General features: G+C 42.2%; 1 protein-coding gene across 9 annotated transcripts in view; it reads left to right on the top strand.

Moving 5' to 3' along the window:
* NRG1 (neuregulin 1) overlaps positions 1-21,314 on the top strand; it is a 183,759-nt gene that overhangs the window by 17,961 nt on the left and 144,484 nt on the right. The window lies entirely within an intron of this gene.

The raw sequence follows: 21,314 nt of genomic DNA, 5'->3' as shown, positions 1-21,314 counted from the left end.
TTCCATGGGGTTTTTGCATTTGTTTTATGTGCATCAGGAAAGTTTATTAAAAGACTGTTTTTTTTAAAGTTGCCATTTTAAAAAAAGTTAAAAAGCTCAACAGATCTATGCTGGTGCGCATGTGCATACATGTGCTTTCACATACACATGCACGCACAGGTGGACTGGATAGAAACACAGGTCTTGGCATGCATTCTGATCCGATCTCATGCAATATGATTATAGAATAGGTTCAATGTGAGGTCAAAGGGATGTTCATGAACATGCTGTCCTTTTTCATTTCAGATTCATTTTTTTCCAGCTCCGCTCTGGTATTTATGTTTACTTTATATGTCTGCTAAGGGGAAAGAAAACCCATCAGGGATTGCTGAGTGTGTGGCCAGTTTCCTTTCTTCTTTGCCTTTATCTGTACAGACACAAGACAATCTATATACCGGTATGCGCGCGCGCACACACACACACACACACATATTCCAGTGGGGTAGCCATGTTAATCCCTTCCAGGAAAATCTTATCAGGAGTCCTGTGACACCTTAAAAACAAGTTTCCAGACTTAAGCCCAACATAAAATGAAATCGATACATAAAATGAAATCTTAATTAGCAGGTATATAAAGGCGAAAATGGTATGGTCAGAATTGAATGACAATGAGATACGAAATAACAGGATAATTAGAACTTTAAAATATGTTACACTGGCAATCTTCAACCTTTTACGGTAGCAGAGATTATTGCAGTGAGCTAGGAAACCTCTTGAAAGGAGCAGTCGTAGATAGATATGTCTCATGTTCTTCATAATTCTGTCTTAAATCTGCTGACACTTTTGCCAGGAGCCATCTTTCACAGTGCAAATTTATGTCCTTGTTATGGTACGCATAATATATTTCACGTTCTTTAAAACACTAAAGTAAGCTGAGGCTTAATAAAGTAATAGCGATTTTATATAGTTACATTTTTTTACAGTGCCAATGTATAAAACCACCCCATGACTTAAATTTCCTGTAAATTTCATATCTCTAACAACTTTATTCCAGCCACTTCATCTGTGTGTTTTTTAATAGTCTTAACTTTGGCTGATCAAAGTGTATAGGTATTGATCTCTACCTTAGCCACTTGAGGGTGTGATTCTGAAGTTATTATGCACAAGCTGCTTTTCCCAGACCAAGTTTAGGCATTATGTGCTTAGATCAGCAATACTAGCCAGAGCTTCAGCTAATAAGGAGAGTAATTCCTCAGCAATACAGTTGTTGGCCTGACGTGAAATTTGACACGGGGAACTTCAGAGTTGCCTCCTGGTTTTAATACCAAAATGGTTGTATTTTGAAAGTGAGGTTTCCATTGCTTTGGTAACCTATCATAGGTAGCTGCAATCTGCTATTACGTATTTTCCTTAATATTATTTTAAAAAGGTAAAGGTAAAGGACCCCTGACAGTTAAGTCCAGTCGCAGATGACTCTGGGGTTGTGATGCTCATCTTGCTTTACAGGCTGAGGGAGCTGGCGTTCGTCCGCAGACAGTTTTTCCAGGTCATGGGGCCAGCATGACTGAGCTGCTTCTGGCGAAACCAGAGCAGCCACACCACAGAAATGCCTTTTACCTTTCCGCCCGAGTGGTACCTACTTATCTACTTGCAGTTTTGGCGTGCTTTCGAACTGCTAGGTTGGCAGGAGCTGGGACCGAACAAAGGGAGCTCACCCCGTCACGGGGATTCGAACCGCCAACCTTCTGATTGGCAAGCCCAAGAGGCTCAGTGGTTTAGACCATAGCACCACATGCAAATGCACTCTATGTGGTTGGTATGGAAGCAGCAGTTAATGAGAAATCCTGAGTCTCAGTTATACAGCTACAAATAAAACCTTTTAAGTGTGTTTTAAGTACAATATATAACATGGCACTAGATGGCGATGGTGAGCCTTATGGAAAACTCAATGTATTTTTTAAAATACATTTTAAAATCAGAACAGTTTTTATATGTGTGTAGATTCCACTCTGGAGTGTGATTACTGACAGGAGCAAGATCTTGTCGGCATATTACACCTCTGCCCAAAGATCTGCATTGGCTGGCAATTTGCTGGCAGGCCAAGGTCAATATCATACTAGCATATAAAGCTCTTAACAGCCTGGGGCCAGTTTACATAAGGAGTGACATTGCCCCCCTGTTTAATAGCTTTGATCAGCAGAACTTTGCAGCCTTGCGCTTGTCCACTTCACATCTGCAAGTCATTGTAGCAGGGCACTTTATGTTCTGTCTGACACCAGATGCTTCTGTTGTGCTGTTTTAGATGCTTGCTAAAAAACCTTGGTTTCAGCAAGCCTGTCTAAAACATGTAAATATGTGTGCATGTTTTTAAATTTTGTTCATTTTATTTGTACGTTGCTTCTGCCTAGCTGCTTAGAGCAGCGTAATTGGCCCTTCTATGCGCTTCCTCCTTCCAATATGAGATATAAGGGGACAGGGCCTTTTCAGGTGTAGTTGCAGAGCACCTTTTAAGAAAAGCCAATTTGGCACTGTTGCTGTTGGCCTTTCACCATGTTGCAAAGATGTGTCTCTTCCGCAGAGCATTTGGCAGGAGAGCCGTAGAATAATTAAACATTTCTTTTTCTCCTGGCTAATTTCATCTTTTTGGCAAACTCTTACCAATATTTTGCTTTGTTGTAACAAGTTAACTGAGATTAATTAGTGGGATATATGCATAGTTTGTTTATTAAAACGTACTTAAGTATAACAGCAATGTACAACCCAATGTAGCTAATACGTTAGTTTAGGTGTGGCTGCTTTGAGGCCCCTTGAGCTATATCTTGTCTTCAAAGGAATTTTAATGGCTCCCTGTGCCAAATTTGTATCCAAGTGTGGTTCAATAAGGGGAGGGGGGAGGTTTCTCATTGTATTGGTGCACAAAAGGCTTGCCTGCCCCAACCCTTCTTCCAATTCATTTTTGGAATGAAGGAATTGAGGTCAAAAATATTTTCCGCTCAGTTGCCTGGTGACACTGTTAACTAGCCCCAGATAAGGATATGTTTCATTTTTTGGTGTTTTTCATATACATTTTGCTGTATATGTGGTACCTTGATGTGACACCTTTAATTGCCAATCTGCCTCAAATCTTTCAGGTATATTCTTGTAAAGAAGCTGGTAAAATGTGGGCTAGACAATGCTACCATTCAGTGGATTTGTAACTGGCTTACTGACCGAACCCAAAGGGTGCTCATCAATGGCTCCTCCTCATCCTGGAGAGTAGTGACTAGTGGGGTGCCACAGGGTTCTGTCTTGGGCCCAGTCTTGTTCAACATCTTTATCAATGACTTGGATGATGGGCTTGAGGGCATCCTGAGCAAGTTTGCAGATGACACCAAATTGGGAGGGGTGGCTAACACCCCAGAGGACAGGATCACACTTCAGAATGACCTTAACAGATTAGACAACTGGGCCAAAGCAAACAAGATGAATTTTAACAAGGAGAAATGTAAAGTACTACACTTGGGCAAAAAAAAATGAAAGGCACAAATACAGGATGGGAGACACCTGGCTTGAGAGCAGTACATGTGAAAAGGATCTAGGAGTCTTGGTAGACCACAAACTTGACATGAGTCAGCAGTGTGATGCAGCAGCTAAAAAAGCCAATGCAATTCTGGGCTGCATCAATAGGAGTATAGCATCTAGATCAAGGGAAGTAATAGTACCACTGTATTCTGCTCTGGTCAGACCTCACCTGGAGTACTGTGTCCAGTTCTGGGCACCACAGTTCAAGAAGGATACTGATAAGCTGGAACGTGTCCAGAAGAGGGCAACCAAAATGGTCAAAGGCCTGGAAACGATGCCTTATGAGGAACGGCTTAGGGAGCTGGGTATGTTTAGCCTGGAGAAGAGAAGGTTAAGGGGTGATATGATAACCATGTTCAAATATATAAAAGGATGTCATATAGAGTTGGGAGAAAGGTTATTTTCTGCTGCTCCAGAGAAGCGGACACGGAGCAACGGATTCAAACTACAAGAAAGAAAATTCCACCTAAACATTAGGAAGAACTTCCTGACAGTAAGAGCTGTTCGGCAGTGGAATTTGCTGCCAAGGAGTGTGGTGGAGTCTCCTTCTTTGGAGGTCTTTAAGCAGAGGCTTGACAGCCATCTGTCAGGAATGCTTTGATGGTGTTTCCTGCTTGGCAGGGGGTTGGACTGGATGGCCCTTGTGGTCTCTTCCAACTCTATGATTCTATGATTCTAGGTAGGACATTTAATTCCTCAGCTGCCCTACCATCAAATCAGCGACACTGTGCCATCTGTATCTGTGAATCCCTTACTACTACCCGTGTTTCTCACAAAATAAGACGGGCCTAAAAAATAAGCCATGGCAGGCTTTTCATGAGATGAATAAATATAAGACATACCCCGAAAATAAGCCGTGGGGGGAGCAGGTCTGGATGGCGCCAAGGAGGAGGAAAAGGAAGATGCCTGTCGGCGCAGCGCTCGCCGAGCTCCAACCCAGCGGGAGACTGCAACAGCGTGCCTCCCCGAGCCCCGACCCAGCGGGACCCGGTGAGAGGCGTAGCGCGCGCCGCACCAAGCCCCGACTGAGCGGGAGCCGGCAAGAGGCGCAGCGTTCGCCTCCCCGAGCTCCGACCCAGTGGGAGCCTGCAACAGCGCGCCTCCCCGAGCCCAACCCAGCGGGACCCGGTGAGAGCCGGCAACAGCGCACCCCGCCGAACCCCGACTGAGCAGGAGCCGGCAAAATAAGACATCCCCTGAAAATAAGCCGTGGTGTGTTTTTTGGGAGGAAAAATAAATATAAGACGTGTCTTATTTTAGGAGAAACACAGTAGCTGATGCCATCCATGAAATTGGTCAGACACTTTCAGACTCCAGTCAAGTTTTTGGAGCTTAGTGACCCAAGAAAACCATCCCTAGTCTATTGCATTTGGGTAAATTTGTTGGCATTTGTCTGTTTCGAGTGTGAAGGCAAACGCTGGAGAATCACAGTGCTTTCTGTGGCTGCAGAGACCAGTAACTTGCCACTCATGTTTTTTTGCTACGTTTGCAGTACTGAAGTGACCTTGTCAGGGTGCAAGCCTGGGCTGCCCAGATGGCAAGACCTTCTTCTCAGCCTCACTGATGTGGTCCAAAGGAATGCAGAGCAATACATTTAGCACCAGCTTGGCTTCAGGAGTTGCCAGAAGGAAGCATGCAAGGTGCCACCCAACCATCTTAGGGACTCCATTCCAGATTTGTGTAGGGTTTACTCCTTCGCCTCACCTTCTTCTGAAAATGTCCCACAAGGCAGTGAGTGCAGATTTTGCCTCGAGAGTTTACTCCCAAAGCCTTTCTCACAAATGAGTATAGCCGCAAGGCAGGGGGGGGGGTTAGGACCAGAGTTTTCTCTCTCCTAGATGAGCTACCTTCCCCACATTTTCCTCTAAAGCTTGTGCAGTGATGGTCTTCTTGACTGTTTGGACCCACTATTGCACTTGTTCGCTCAATCCGCCGGAGTCTGTCTTTGCATGCAGGGGAAGTCCCTAACTCACGTTAGCAACCTAAGGCCTATAAGCCACAAGCGGCCCATGGGGGTCGTTTAACCACCCCATGGACCCCCACCGCCCGCTCGGTCAGCTCCCGTGCACCGTGCTAAACCGGCATGGAGCAGAGTGGGGACCACCTTCTGCGACACTGGTCGGCTTCCCATTGGCTGCAGGAAGCTCCTGCAGGAAGCTCCTGCAGCCAATGGGAACCTGCACACACCTCCACGCCAGAAAGAACGCCGGAAATAGCATTTGTGCATGCGTGTGCGCGCACACACACACACTCCAGCCCACCATGGCGTCTGCGGGACCATGAACCGGCCAACCCCTACCCTAACTCACCAAGGGTTTGAGACCCAAGGGCTACCCTCATGAACCCCATCTTGTTCACATTTTATTTGCCAATGTTGCTTAATATTTCCACATTGTGTGCACATATTGTTTTCCTCACACTATCTGCAGAAGGAAGAGGAGCTAATTCTGAAACTATTTTCAGGACTATGTAGAAGGTAATTTAATTACATCATAGACTCTGTCACCACCTAGGTTGGGGGTGGTGGTGGAAGAAAAGCCTGTGTTTTAAAACTCTGTTAAATTTACTATTTCATTAAACCTTTGGCACTTTAGTGAGCCAGGCTCCCTCTGGGAATGGTTCTGTGAAATTTGTCAACAGCTGAATCGCACAGATTTGGAAAATGTTACCCTTCTTAATGAAGAAAAATAAGGACTACTGAAACAGTTTCATGTTTTACTCTATTTCTGCATTAATTCTGGAATAATAACCTCTCTTTTTTCCTAGGGTGATGTGGAAAGTCATCCAATCCTGCTCAAAAGCAAAAATTTCTATTTCTGAAAATACCCCCTTCCTTTGAACTGAAATTGATTCAGATTTCCCTTGACAAATTAGATGTCAGGCATCATTAGGACTGGCTAGTTTCATGGTGAATTTGTGACTAATGACTCCCATTCTGAGCAGTGACTATCAGTTTTCATGGAAAAAAAACACAGTCCAGAACAGAAAGAGAATAAACAAAATTACTTAGTGAAATGCTTTGAACATGTTCTCCCTACCCCACCCCCAGCTTGCCCCAGAGAAAAAGCTTGAGGTACTGAGAGAAAGGTCTGAGGCCACTTAAATTCAAAAAATCTTGTCCTGCAAAAACTGTCAACAGTAGTACTGTATAGGCAATAATATTTTAAGTAATATAGGTAGCCTGGGGACCCAGGTGGCGCTGTGGTTAAACCACTGAGCCTAGGGCTTGCTGATCAGAAGGTCAGCGGTTCGAATCCCTGTGACGGGGTGAGCTCCCGTTGCTTGGTCCCAGCTCCTGCCAACCTAGCAGTTCGAAAGCACATCAAAATGCAAGTAGATAAATAGGAACCGCTATAGCGGGAAGGTAAACGCCGTTTCCATGTGCTGCTCTGGTTTGCCAGAAGCGGCTTTGTCATGCTGGCCACATGACCTGGAAGCTATACGCCGGCTCCCTCAGCCAATAATGCGAGATGAGCGCGCAACCCCAGAGTCAGTCACGACTGGACCTAATGGTCAGGGGTCCCTTTACCCTTTACCTTTAGGTAGCCTAGTGGAGTTATTTTCTCATTGATAAATAGGAAAATCATCTGTCATTGTTAACATCAATATTAATTTTGCCTTCTCTCCCCTCGCCCCAAGTATAGCAGGGTTGTTTTTGCCTTTTTTTGTGATGGGACTTGAACCTGGATTGGGAAACTGTCTCAGGCCTCAGATTCATGACATGCATTTGTTTGTTTTCACACCTTCTGCACCTATTAGGAACTGGTATCCACGTTCATTTCCGAATACATGTATCATAAAAAGGTGGCAACTGCTACCTCCTGGAGGAAACATAACCCATTTGTGAAAGCTGTATGGACTTCTGCCAGAATCGGGGGGGGGGGAATCACCTCTAATTTTCTTCCTGTTTTTCTTCTTTCACTCTTGGTGGCATTTGAAATGACTTGGGGCTGTGTTTTATAAAGTTTACTTTTCTGAATTAAAATTGATCCGGCTCTTCACATTTTATACCTAAATGTTAGCTTTTTGTGTGTATCAGAATAAGACAGGCATCCCCAAACTTCGGCCCTCCAGATGTTTTGGACTACAATTCCCGTCATCCCTGACCACTGGTCCTGTTAGCTAGGGATCATGGGAGTTGTAGGCCAAAACATCTGGAGGGCCGCAGTTTGGGGATGCCTGGAATAAGAATCACCTTGCTTCGGAGAAGCTGGCTGTTTGGAGCAGAAAAACCAGCTGCTTTGGTCATAGCTTCTTGTCATGGAAAAAGGTGGGATATAAATTATTGTTGTTATTATTATTATTATTATTATTATTATTATTACTAGCCCAGAGCTCATGCAGAGATACAGCGGTTAGCCTCCTCTGAGGACAGATAATTCTAAGTGTGTCTGCATTGGGAGTGAATGAATGATTCAATCCCATCCAGTACAGAAAGCCACAATAAATACCTGCCCCTAGGACAGCCTGCTAAGAAATCATGCAGAGGTGCAGTGGTCATGTCCTCTGTTGCTCATTACTTTGGTCTCATGTGAACCTTATTTGTGTGGAGTTAACAGAGCACACTGTTGAAGAATTACTGATATTTATTTATTTATACATACATACCCATCTGGCTGGGTTTCCCCGGCCACTCTGGGTGGCTCCCAACAAAATATTTAAAATACAATAAAACATCAAACATTAAAAACTTCCCTAAACAGGGCTGCCTTCAAATGTCTTCTAAAAGTCTGGTAGTTGTTTGTTTCTTTGACTTCTGATGGGAGGGCGTTTCCACAGGGCGGGCGCCACTACCGAGAAGGCCCTCTTGCTGGTTCTCTGTAACCTCACTTCTCACAGCAAGGGAACCGCCAGAAGGCTCTTGGAGCTGGACCTCGGTGTCCGGGCAGAATGATGGGGGTGGAGACGCTCCTTCAGATATACTGGGCCGAGGCCGTTTAGGGCTTTAAAGGTCAGCGCCAACACTTTGAATTGTGCTCGGAAACGTACTGGGAGCCAATGTAGGTCTTTCAGGACTGGTGTTATGTGGTCTTCCATAATAACGACTTTCATAATTACCCAGCCTTGTCAGCGTTAGAAACTCAGATATATAAACTAGGTTCCAAATGGCACCTTAAACCTAGGTTATGGTCGCCACAACAGACTATCTATTTGCCAAGGGGGTTGGTCTAGATGCCCATTGGGTTTCTTCCAACATTCTACAATTCTACGATCTCAGCTACATTGCTTGACTGTAGCCTGCTCTTAAAACAGTTTACTTGTCCCAGTATGCAAGAAGGAGAAACACACACAGTGGAAATGGAAATGGTATTAACTATGGACTAAGGCAGTGGTTTTTTAACTGTGGTCGCCAACCTGGTGCCCGGAAATCTCCATGAAGTCGCAGTTGGAGCCATGCCAGTTGCAAAAACGCACCTGGCACCTGGCTAATTTATGACACTGCTTGTCATTCTCAGCCTTGTCAGCAGTGCTTAGATATTGTTGCAACTTTCGTGAAACTTTTAATTTTCAGTAGCAAGTTTAGTTTTGTATAGGCAGAGAGTATCTTTTAAACTACAGTACTGACTGGCTCAAAATTTTGTTCGAGAACAATAGGTTTGCCCACTGCTGTACCTTTTTAAAACATTAACCCAGGGGTCAGCAAACTTTTTCAGCAGAGGGCCGGTCTACTGTCCCTCAGGCCTTGTGGGGGGCCGGACTATATTTTGAACGAAATGAACAAATTTTTATGCCCCACAAATAACCCAGAGATGCATTTTAAATAAAAGGACACATTCTACTCATGTAAAAGCATGCTGATTCCTGGGCCATCCGCGGGTTGGATTTAGAAGGCAATTGGGCTGCATCCGGCCCCCGGGTCTTAGTTTGGCCCTTCAGTTGAAAGCACAATGCTGCAAATGTTTGAAGGAGGACTGTGAAAAGGACATTTTATGGCAAACTCTTTGTAAAAGAAGGGCTGGCATTCCATTTAAGTATATCAAATAGAAACTTATTTAATATTGTTCCATTGGAGAATCAATTCATATTTTTCTTGAGTATACTTTTATTGTACTATGGCATAATTCCAAAAAGCTGTTTTAATTGATTGGTGAATTCAATTTAACACACACACACACACACACACACACACACACACACACACACACTGAAAGCTGTGTATTGCTACAAATATAATAGAGGTCTTAAACCAAGCTATTCAGTAGTGAAAGCTTTAAAAAGCACTACAAGTCCTTTCAGTTACTTTCAGAAATGCATTTCTCTCGATTTTAGACTGCATGAAAGACTTAAGAGCATCATAGTCAGCAAGTACATTCCATCAATCTACCACTAAGATGAGGATAGTTAATTCATTGCCTCTTAATAAGTAAACTCTGCAGAATAGTCTTCTGAAAATTGATACAGTGCTGCATCAAGACATTTGTATTCTTAATTTGAGAAATATTGAAAATCAAGGGTTGATTACAGGGAAATTGTTACCTTCCCAAAAATAAGTGACTTCATACAGTATGTTTAAAAGACAACCTTGACCTTTTCTCCTTAGTTCAGTTCACATAAACATCTAGGTAGATCTGCTATTTAAAAGACATTGCATAGATTGGTGAGCATGCATGTTCAACATTTGTTGACTGTGATGCAATAATGAAACAGCCATTATAGATCAAACACCACAGAATTTTCATTATCACTTCAAATAAATATGGAAGTAAAGATTCTCAATGGAAAACAACAACCATACTCTTACCTCTGAGTAATCAAAGCAATGAACAACCACATGAAAGCTACATTGGAATAGCATATTCTACAGAAAAGGCTGTGGAAAATTAGCAAGCAACTTCATAGTAATTCCCACCATTCTTCACAACCCACTCCCCAAAACTGTAGATGAACTCAAAGCCTAATCAGGGCCATAAGTTTGAGTCTGGCACAGAAACCAAATTCTCAACCTGATGAGAGCATTTAATTCATGAATCAAGAGCATATGGGAACTATACACCAGATTCTAGATGGACTAGCTACATGTCTTCTGTGCTAGAGAAGAACCTTCCATTGGAGAAAGCAATTATCCTATACAGTATGCTCAGAAGCTTGTTTGCTCTTGCAACTGGGGAGCTTGAAAGTTTTACTCTTTTATTTCCTTATATTGCTTTGTATCTTCTTGGTTTTCCCTCACTGTATATCCTCCTTCTAGCCTCTCTGTGGACTCATTAAGTTGATCAGCAACTGCACAGTCCTATCTCTTCATGTGGGACATGCTTATTTGAAAGCATACTATAATAGGATCCATACTCTTGAAGTTTTGTTAGGGGTAGAGATTTTTCACATACCGTAGAAGTGCTTTCAAAGAAGCAAGTCATGTGTAGCTTTAGATGTATTTTGAGAAGACTGTACCACATCAGGTAATGTATGCTTGATTATGATGGGGAGGGAATTATCATATCCCATACAGCAAGCTCAGTGTTTGCCTCTATCCTTTCCCCCCCTTTCTTATTATTTAGATTCTGGGTCTATGGGAAGAGACATTTACCTTTATCTACACATGACAGAGAACTCTACAAGCCACATTTCTCTCCCCCCCCCCTTAAATTTAAAAGAACATAATACTAAACTTGAGAGACCAGTATTCAAAACTAGTTCAGGGCGAAGTAAATTTATGGACTCTGACTGAGTGGTTTAGGTAGGGTCTTTTAGGACTCGCATAGTGACCCAAGGAGGAAATGTGAAGGAGATACATCCGTACATAGTTCTTGGGGGCAGCAGTGACACAAGTTGTAATGAAATTAGACATGTAGCGAAGGGGAAGGAAACTAAGAAGACTATGTATGAACAACTTGGAGGAGGTTGAAGCAGGAAGAGGGAGCTCCTTGGGAGCATGAGGGAAAAAGAAAGGGATGTGTGAGTGAGGAAAGATCTGTAGCGAGGATAAGCGAATGCAAGGGAGTAGAAACTGGAAATGCAGCAGCAATTGTGGGAGGTATGCATTGCTTATGAGAGTTGGGGGCTCTGTAAGGGGAGGATGGGGCTGAAATCATTTCAGGGGGCCTTGTTGTGCTCCCCCCTACTGTACTGAAGCCAAAATTATTCTGCTAGACCTCATCCTTAATTTACTTTACCTAGCCAAGAAGTCTTTATGTGTGCTCACTATGGCAACAAGGACTCTTTGCTTGTTTCCTCCTGAAGCCAGTGTGAGCATGGCAAGTCCGCCTGACTGTGGGGAGAGCAGCTGTGCGGCAGAAGGAAGTTGCTTGACTGCAGTAATCGTGTTTGGCAGGTCAAGGGTGATTCCTTGCCTGCGGGGATTTGTACAATGCTGTGGGCTAGCAAAGTGGTGTTATAATAACCCCCAGATGTTTCCTCTACTTTCAGTGTATATGTTCTGCATAAGCCTAAAAACGAGCATTTTACCAGGGTGAGTGAGAATAGCTGTTTATTCCTTAAGAACTGCCTTTTCTGTACTGTATATATCCCTTCTTAGCACTGATGGCTGCCTGCTTGAAATAGAACCCTTTCAGTATATTCCGTACTTGTGGCATGTCCCCAGAATAAGCCATTCAATTTTCATTTCATGTGAACACATGCATAACACTCTAGAAACTTTAGATTTTACAGTTCAGGATTTGTAATTGGGACACAGGTGGCGCTGTGGTTAAACCACTGAGCCTAGGGCTTGCTGATCAGAAGGTCAGCGGTTCGAATCCCTGTGACGGGGTGAGCTCCCGTTGCTTGGTCCCAGCTCCTGCCAACCTAGCAGTTCGAAAGCACCTCAAAATGCAAGTAGATAAATAGGAACCGCTACAGCGGGAAGGTAAACGGCGTTTCCATGTGCTGCTCTGGTTTGCCAGAAGTGGCTTTGTCATGCTGGCCACATGACCTGGAAGCTATACGCCGGCTCCCTCGGCCAATAATGCGAGATGAGCGCGCAACCCCAGAGTCGGTCACGACTGGACCTAATGGTCAGGGGTCCCTTTACCTTTACCTTTATTTAGCCATAGCTAATACAAAAACCACCAAAAAGCAGGTTTCCATTTCTGTGTCACACTGATATATAGACAGCTTGATATGCTAAATCTTCTATATTACACTACAAAGAATCTAGCATAAAACTGGGTGGCGTATATAAAACCGAGAGAATCTCTAGTTTAAACCACTAACTATGTTAGCTTTCATAGTTCTAAATCTTGATAGGAATTGTACCCTTGCCCATCTTCATCTCATTATCTCCCCCCTTTTTCACTTCCTCTTGCGTATTGTCTACATTTTAAACATCAAATTGGAGAAAACTGGCTAGGCTTTTTTTTTAACTAACTCTGGTTTGCATGAGATGGATTTATATAGTTGAAAAATTTGAGTTTCTAATGCAGAAGTGCAGACCTTGCCCCTAATGATATATTGCTGTCTTATTGACAGAAAGCATCTCTGACAGTAACTATATTTAGCAGCCTCTATCTCAGTGCAAGTTTTTGTAATCTTATAAACTTCTTTCTTTCCTGTGATGAATTGCATGAATTGCAGGAATTTGCATTTCCTTTTGAGGCTTTACAAACCTACTTTCATACTAGTTTTTTTTTTAAAAAAAATCTTTATTGCTCTTATACAGCACAGGCCCCCTGGGTAACCCAGAAAAACAACTAATAAGAATAAAATAACAGAATAACTCTCGAAAAGTGCTTTTGAATTTCTTCTAAAGCATTAAATTTGGTTTAATCCTGTCAAGATTTTAAAAAATAGTGCTATGCTGCTTCATTATATCATCTACAAATTCCAGACAGAACCACAGCCTAGATAATGGCTTGATCTACACTGCAATAAATAGTTACAGGTAGGTAGCCGTGTTGGTCTGAGTCGAAACAAAATAAAAAAATTCCTTCAGTAGCACCTTTAAGACCAACTAAGTTTATATTTTGGTATGAGCTTTCGTGTGCATGCACACTTCTTCAGATACACAACGTGGGGCTTGTGTATCTGAAGAAGTGTGCATGCACACGAAAGCTCATACCAAAATATAAACTTAGTTGGTCTTTAAGGTGCTACTGAAGGAATTTTTTTATTTTACTGCAATAAATAGTTGACCTGAGCAGTGTTTGTCCCCCTCTGCTTCTCTCTGTGTGTGGATTCATAATTCTACCAGCAGGGGGCTAAGGATGTGTGAAATTAGCAGAGCTGCTTTTCCTTTTAGAAAAAAACACCAACCACCCAAAAACATTTCTATCCCTTGCCCTCACATTTCTCCTTCTAATCACTTCCAAGCATCTTCCCATTTCACTTTTGTGCGATCAATATCGGTTTATTGATCAGGTTTACTGAAACAAAATGCTGGAGAATTAATGACTGTTGGATCATAGACTCACATAATTTGTAGAATTGGAAGGGAACACGAGGGGCATCTAGTCCAACCCCCTTCAATGCAGGAATCTTTCGCCCAACGTGGGGCTTGAACCCATGACCCTGTGATTAAGAGTCTCGTGCAGCTGAGCTGTCCCAGGCTTTTCCTTGCTTTATCTAACTGGGGCTCCACACTGAGCTATGGAAAAGGCACACACACTCATTGAGAACTCGGTGTAAGTAATCTGCGTCCTACCTTGTTAACTATATATAGGGAAGAAAGTAATGTTGATTAAAAACTAAGCTATCTTCGATAAAATAAGGTTGCAATGTATATTCCAGTAAAACTAGAATCGTCCATATCTTCATGTTGCTTACGTTGCCTATATTTAAGCTTTAAATATACAGGCTCAATAAGATTATAAACTGCTCTAGTAACTGAGCCACCAGCCAAGTTAGCAGTGGTGCTCATATTGATTTCCTAATAAACTGTTTTTTGCTGCAGATAAATGCATAGCATTCCTAGTAATCCCCTTCAGTGTCCTTTTCAGAAGCATCTTTACAACCATGAACCCCCAAAGATATAAGTTAAGGCAGCTTCATAAACCATTAAGGGAATTAGAGCAGGATACATTCTCGTAGAAAAAGCCCCTTGAATCATGTACTGTATGCGTATTTAAAATACTATGTTGGGAAGCAGTGGAGCAGATATTTGTTACCATTTCTCTTCCCTCCCAACCCATAACATCCTAATTGCCCCAAAGTAAAAACAGTTTTCTAAATGCATGGCTTTTGCTGAATTGGAGCATTTAGAGAGAAAATACTTACTACAACATCAGCAATACTATGCCAACAATTACATTACACCAGCGTTGCAGGGGTGTTGTGCTGGCATTGCAAGTAAATGTGGCTTAATGTATGTTTATATTCAAGGCGCCAGTAAATAAATTAAGTTAAAATTGTGTGAACAATATTGTTTAACTTGGGAGGTAAACTGTAGCTGATTCACACTGCTGAGTTTCTCATTGTGATCAGGTACACAGACACAACTGCATAGAGGTACCTCAATGTACAAAATGGGCTACAGATACAGTAAGTTTACAAACATTTCTATCATAGCTACCCTTTTTTGCAATAATGCTGTCGCTTTAATTGTAAAATACTGTACAGGCTGATTCACAGTAGCTTTCTCTATGCAGTTATGTGTCTCCTTAAATGATTACATGTAGACATTCAGCAGCTGTTGGCCAGTTCTTAATACTTTTTTGTGGCATGATAACGACTGACCCATGCTAGGGATCATTATAAAATGAATTGAAAATAAGACTGTCAGTATAATTATGCCATTATACAAATCTATGGTGCGACCACATTTGGAATACTGTTTACAGTTCTGGTCACCTCACCTCAAAAAGGATATTGTAGTGTTGAGAAAGGTTCAGAAAAAGTGCTACCAAAATGATAAAGGGGATGGAGCGACTCCCTTAAGTAAGGTTGCAACATTTGGGACTTTTTAGTTTAGAGAAAAGGTGTGTAAGAGGGGACAGAAGTTCATAAAATAATACATCACACCAGGAAGGAAGGAAGGAAGGAAGGAAGGAAGGAAGGAAGGAAGGAAGGAAGGAAGGAAGGAAGGGGCGGGCTCCAAGGGGCACCCCTTGGAGCCCACCCCCAAAACGCGCACCCCGCCCCCAGAATGCGCGCCATGCCCCTCCAGTAGGTGCGCCACGGCCCCGGAACGGGCGCCAGCCCCGCCCCCCGTGCCGGAGCATGAAGCTCCGCCACTGCATCACACAGAGAAAGTTGATACATAAATGTTTTCTTTCCCTCTCTCACAACACTAGAACTGTTGGACATCCAATGATGCTGAGTGTTGGAAGTGTCAGGGTGGATAAAATAAAGTACAGTGGTACCTTGGTTGTCCAACTTAATCTGTTCCAGGAGTTCCGGAACCGTTCGAAAACCAAGACACAGCTTCTGATTGGCTGCAGGAGCTTCCTGCACTCAATCGGAAGCTGTGTCGGACATTCGGCTTCCAAAAAACGTTTGCAAACCGGAACACTCACTTCCAGGTTTGTGGCGTCCGGGAGCTGATTTGTTCAGGAGCCAAGCAGTTCGACAACCAAGGTACCACTGTACTAATTCATGCAGCACATAGTTAAACTATAGAACTCACTTCCCCAAGAGGCAGTGATGGCCACCAACTTGGATGACTTTAAAAGAGGATACATTCCCCCCCCCCTCATAATGTTATGTTGGAAACTTTCTCTATAGTCGTTTCCTGGTGTCTGCCTGAACCTCTTCTAAGAAATCTGTTAAGAGTATATTGATCCTGTACTATGGATTTTTTGTGGCTTTATCGCAGGTAGTAATTCACCTAGCAAGGGTAAACTTGTCTCTGAATCAGGTGCTCATTTACACACTCATGAATTTAATTATGAGTGTATTTAAAGTCTCAGGCTTGATATTTTGAAATGCAAACACCACATGGATTTAAGCAGGTCTGAAATTAATGTTGCTTTATTTCCATACCAGAATGGTTTAAAAGAACTCATTCCCTCGAGCTTGTTTTGGATTCTAAATATATACCGGTACTTTTGCCATGTAGAGACATGGATGTAGGTTAACAATTTTAATGAATGCTGCCCATACCAACACTCAGCAAGGTTAGACAGCTATGTGAGGCACACATTGAACTTAGGGGTCACTACCCCAAACATGAGACTTGTTCTTTAATTGGTCCATCCAGCTTCTCTCTGTGTTTCAAAGACAAGTGTGAAGGACATTAAGGACTCTGGAGACAAGAGGCATAGGTCTCCTGTTCCAGGAAAGACCCAATACAAGTCTCTTGCTCAGGAATGGATAGAAAAATGTAGAACTGACTCTGAGACTATATGAGTAACTTTTAAAAATGCATTGAGAGGGTTTAATAGGAAGAAGCTGAATGGTTATTTCCCTCTACAAAGCAAAAGTAGCCAACCATTTAGATTATTAGTCTCCTGTACATAACCAAAGCATCTCTAGACCTTGGAAGCATTTTCTCCTCGGAAGTCTTGGTTCTTATCTTGGTTCTTACTAAGTCTTGAGATCGTTACCTAAACAGTTTGCAAATTTGGTAAAAAGTTGAGTTTTACCCCTCACTATCATACAGGGCTCATGCCAACCTAGCAGTTCGAAAGCACATCAAAGTGCAAGTAGATAAATAGGTACCGCTCCAGCGGGAAGGTAAACGGTGTTTCCGTGCGCTGCTCTGGTTCACCAGAAGCAGCTTAGTCATGCTGGCCACATGACCCGGAAGCTGTACGCCGGCTTCCTCAGCCAATAAAGCGAGATGAGCGCCGCAACCCCAGAGTCATCCACGACTGGACCTAATGGTCAGGGGTCCCTCTACCTTTATCATACAGGGGCTTATTACGTAAGTTTTTGGAATGATTATAAGGCCTGTTATTTTTCTCCCATCAAAATAACTGAACAAAATTAAGAGGGGTTGGTTTTTTAAGCAGTCATGAAGATTGGCAGTCTGGCCACGTGGTACTTAGGCACAACTCCTTTTAACATTCTGCACAGATAAATGGCTTCTGGATCATGTCTTGATTTGAAAAGAGGCAATGTATTAATCCTATAGCAACCTATTCGCCTATGAACTGTGTAAAACATAACAATTTACCAAACGTTAAGGAATGCAAAGCAAGCACACCTCTTATGAGAAATGCAGACCCCCCCTTCTTTGTTTTTGAGTCAAAATAAAAAAAATCCTTCCAGTAGCACCTTAGAGACCAACTATGTTTGTCATTGGTATGAGCTTTCGTGTACATGCACACTTCTTCAGATACTTCAGAGTGTTTGTAGCTCTCAAAAGAGGAAATAGATTATGTGCTTGCTTTGCATTCCTTAATATATGGTAAGTTGCTAAGTCTTAAATATGGATTTAGGAGCTCCTCATGTGGTTTGGGTGCCCAGCATCTGGGACTTAAAGAGTTCTTTATTGACTTTATTGCTTGCTTTGTTTGTTTTGAAGGTTAAATATGGCCTAAGTCACATAATTTATATCTGAAGCTCTCTGTGAATTTTCCATTTTCATCTGGAGAGATTTATGTTTTACTGCATATAGCAATATTCTGTATAGTCCAATAAAAGGAATCACTTTACCTACTGTGAATGTTTCAGAGGTTCATTGGAGAAACCAGAGAGTTTGGCAGCTAAAGCAGAGAGTTGAGGCACATAAATGTACTGGGCAGTAATGCGTAATTGGGAGAGGGGGATGCGCCTAGGGTTAAGTCTCAGTGGAAACCACCTTCAGCTCTGAAAGTTCTGTTATCTATCCCTGATACAGTGGTACCTCGGTTTAAGTACACAATTGGTTCTGGAAGTCTGTACTTAACCTGAAGCGTACATAACCTGAAGCGAAATTTCCCATTGAAAGTAATGGAAAGTGGATTAATCTATTCTAGACGGTCCGCAGAGTACTTAACCTGAAGCGTACTTAACCTGAAGCGCACTTTCCCGTTGAAAGTAATGGGAAGTGGATTAATCCGTTCCAGACAGGTCCGCGGAGTACTTAAACTGAAAGTACTCAAACCAAAGCGTACTTAAACCGAGGTATGACTGTATGAAGATTTGGCTTAAGTAACTTTAATACGGAGGCACATGCAAAACATCTCTTCTCTATATAGCAAATGTTTTTTCTGTGTATACAATCTCAGCTACAGTATTATGATTAGTCAACTTATATAGCAAATAAATATGGTGTTTTATGAGAATTGGTTTTAAATATTGCATTATGAATTATTTTATTTTTATTGTATACAGCCTTGCAGATTTTTAGGCTAAGGACAGTATATCATAAAAATGATTTGAGTGCTAGTGACTGACAGTGTGTTCAGTGAAATAAATTATGAGACTTAATCCCAGTTCATGTTAAGTATCAAGCTGGATCCTCCATTATTTTATCTTAAAAAATTAGGGGATTTGCTATTTGCATAGTGGAAACAAATTTTTCACCAGGTGTCAAAGGTCAGGGTAAAGAAGTACATCTTCAGCTTTCTCTGAAAGACACACACCTCTGTAGGGAGGGAGTTCCACAACTTGTCCAAACCCAGATTTGTGGTTAAAGTATCTTTACTAACCACAAGCTGCAGTCAAGGTTTGTCATGTTAAATGAGCACGATGAAATGTGGTGCCTTAGAAAAGACCATTTGTCTATGAAACAATGGCTGCAGGGGGTTTACAACCAGAGAAGTTCATGATATGGTGGCTGACTGTTTGAGCTGCACAATCTTACTTGTATTCAGAAGTTGGCTTCACTGAGTTCAGAAGGACTTCCTCTCAACTTAGGTCTGCAAAGGCAGCCAAGCTGCCTTTGTAATTTGCAGCACACTTTCTTCCCATGCACCTTCCTTTGAAGTTTAACTGATCTGGCCTTGCAGTATTGTAAAACCACAGCAGCTAAGTGACTAGTACAAGGTCAGTCAATGACTCACGGTGGAGCAAAGAATAGAACGGTGGTCTGCCAAGTTCGGGGCTGATTTCTGCAAGATCATTTCTCTCATTTCTTCCTGGGTAACCCAGGCTGCTTGTTTCTTTGGAAATTAATCATGTTAAAGGAGGGACATATTGAGGGGGAAGTAAGAAATCTCTAAGGTAGATTTGGATGTCTGTCTGTCTACTCCCCCCTTACACATGAGACTGTGCAGTATTTCAGTGAATTTTCAGACATGGAATGTGTATGAAGCATAGCTCACTTTACCTTAATATGAACACTGCTGCTTTGAGGATAGTCCCTTGGGCATTCGTAAAGGCTTTTCTTTCTTTCTTCTTTCTCTATGAGTTTGTTTTTGACTGTCTGACGGCATATCATGTAAAGTTACAAAACATATTTTCAAACAACTCTGTCCAATGTCTTTTTTGCTCTGCAAAGGATCAGAACTCCATAAATGGTGTATTTACATTATAAGCAAGTTGATTGCCAGCAACATTTGCTTTAAAGGGAGCTATTTTTCTAGAAGCTGAAAAGCTTTACTCTTATGATGTCGTTCCTGGTGTTCACTAATTGTTATTTTAGTTGGTGAAAACTATAAATGATTTTGCTTATTAATTGGTGCATAATAGTAATTTTAAAAAAATCAGATCATTTTGGCATGTGCTCTTTTTAACAAATGCTGGTAAATGTCAACATTATAGTAGTGGGAATTGATTAAAGTGGTTGCAAAACATTTGAAGCCTGATAATATTACTGCAAAAGTGAAGAGCTTAAAGTACTGTAGAGAGTTTTCTGTAACAAACGAATATGAACCATCAAGACTTAACCCAAATAGATTTCTGTTCAGAATATTGCATTTGCTATGTGAATTGAGTGACAGCCTAAACAACAAATTTATTATATCAAAAATGTAAACCATTCTCACCTAATTTATTATTAATAGGATATATTGAACCTAGAAACATTTTCTTTCGTTTGTTTCAATGCTGAATAACGGATTAAGGCTGCAATCTTACCATTAAGGGCTAGTTGAGGGCATTGAGAAGTGGTTTAAGTTCTGGTGGAGGTCTGCAGAGAAAATGCTGCATACACTACTGAATATTCCTGAACCCTGAAAAAGCTGCCTTTATTCCCCAAGCAGCAGGAAGGGGTAAACAGAGGTGTTCAAGAGAAGTTTGGGGTTGCCAGGGATCAATTAGATCCAGAGCCCCCTCATTTTTTTCTCTTCCACAAGGATAGGCCTGACCTTCCCTTTGTATACACTACAATCAACTGACATACTTCTTTCCAGTTTGAATGCACCATTAGCTGTTGGTTTTGTATGCCCATGTGCTACAGCATACCTGCCAAGTTTTGCCGGAAAAATAAGGGATCAGCAGACCGGAAGTAGCGCTGCCGCCATTTTGGAACTGGGCAGAGCAGCATCGGAAGTCGCTTCTGAGCATGCTCCGTCCAGTTCCAAAATGCCCACCATGCCAGAAATCACTTCTGCGCATGTCCCGAGACTCCAGACATGCGCAGAAGGAGCCTCCCCTGGCCAGTAAGTAAACTGAGGGGGGGGGAAACGGCTGGAAAAACGGGGGTTTCCCGGGGAATACGGGAGACTTGGCAGCTATGGTGCTACAGGCTGATTGCCTACATCAGTGTTTCCCAAACGTGGGTCTCCAGCTGTTTTTGGAATACATTTCCAATCATCCCTGACCACTGGTCCTGCTAGCTAGGGATGATGGGAGTTGTATAGTCCACAAAAAACAGCTGGAGACCCAAGTTTGGGAAACACTGGTCAACATCAACACAAAATGTTTAAGATCCATCTGCATGGTTTGTATTCTTAAAAGTTTACAGAGGGGTTTTTTAAAAAAAGTTTTCAAGTGCTTTGGGTTTGTGGGGTTCTGAAGCCAAAGCCACCAACTAGAAATGAAGCACATCCCAATTCACCTAGGTTTCTTTAGCGGAGTGTTTATGATGCGTTCAT

The sequence above is a fragment of the Zootoca vivipara genome, chromosome 15 (assembly GCF_965207765.1).
Source record: "Zootoca vivipara chromosome 15, rZooViv2.hap1.1, whole genome shotgun sequence".
NCBI lineage: Eukaryota > Metazoa > Chordata > Lepidosauria > Squamata > Lacertidae > Zootoca > Zootoca vivipara.
The sequence above is the reverse complement of the archived record's forward strand: the minus strand, read 5'-3'. Positions and strand labels throughout refer to the sequence as shown.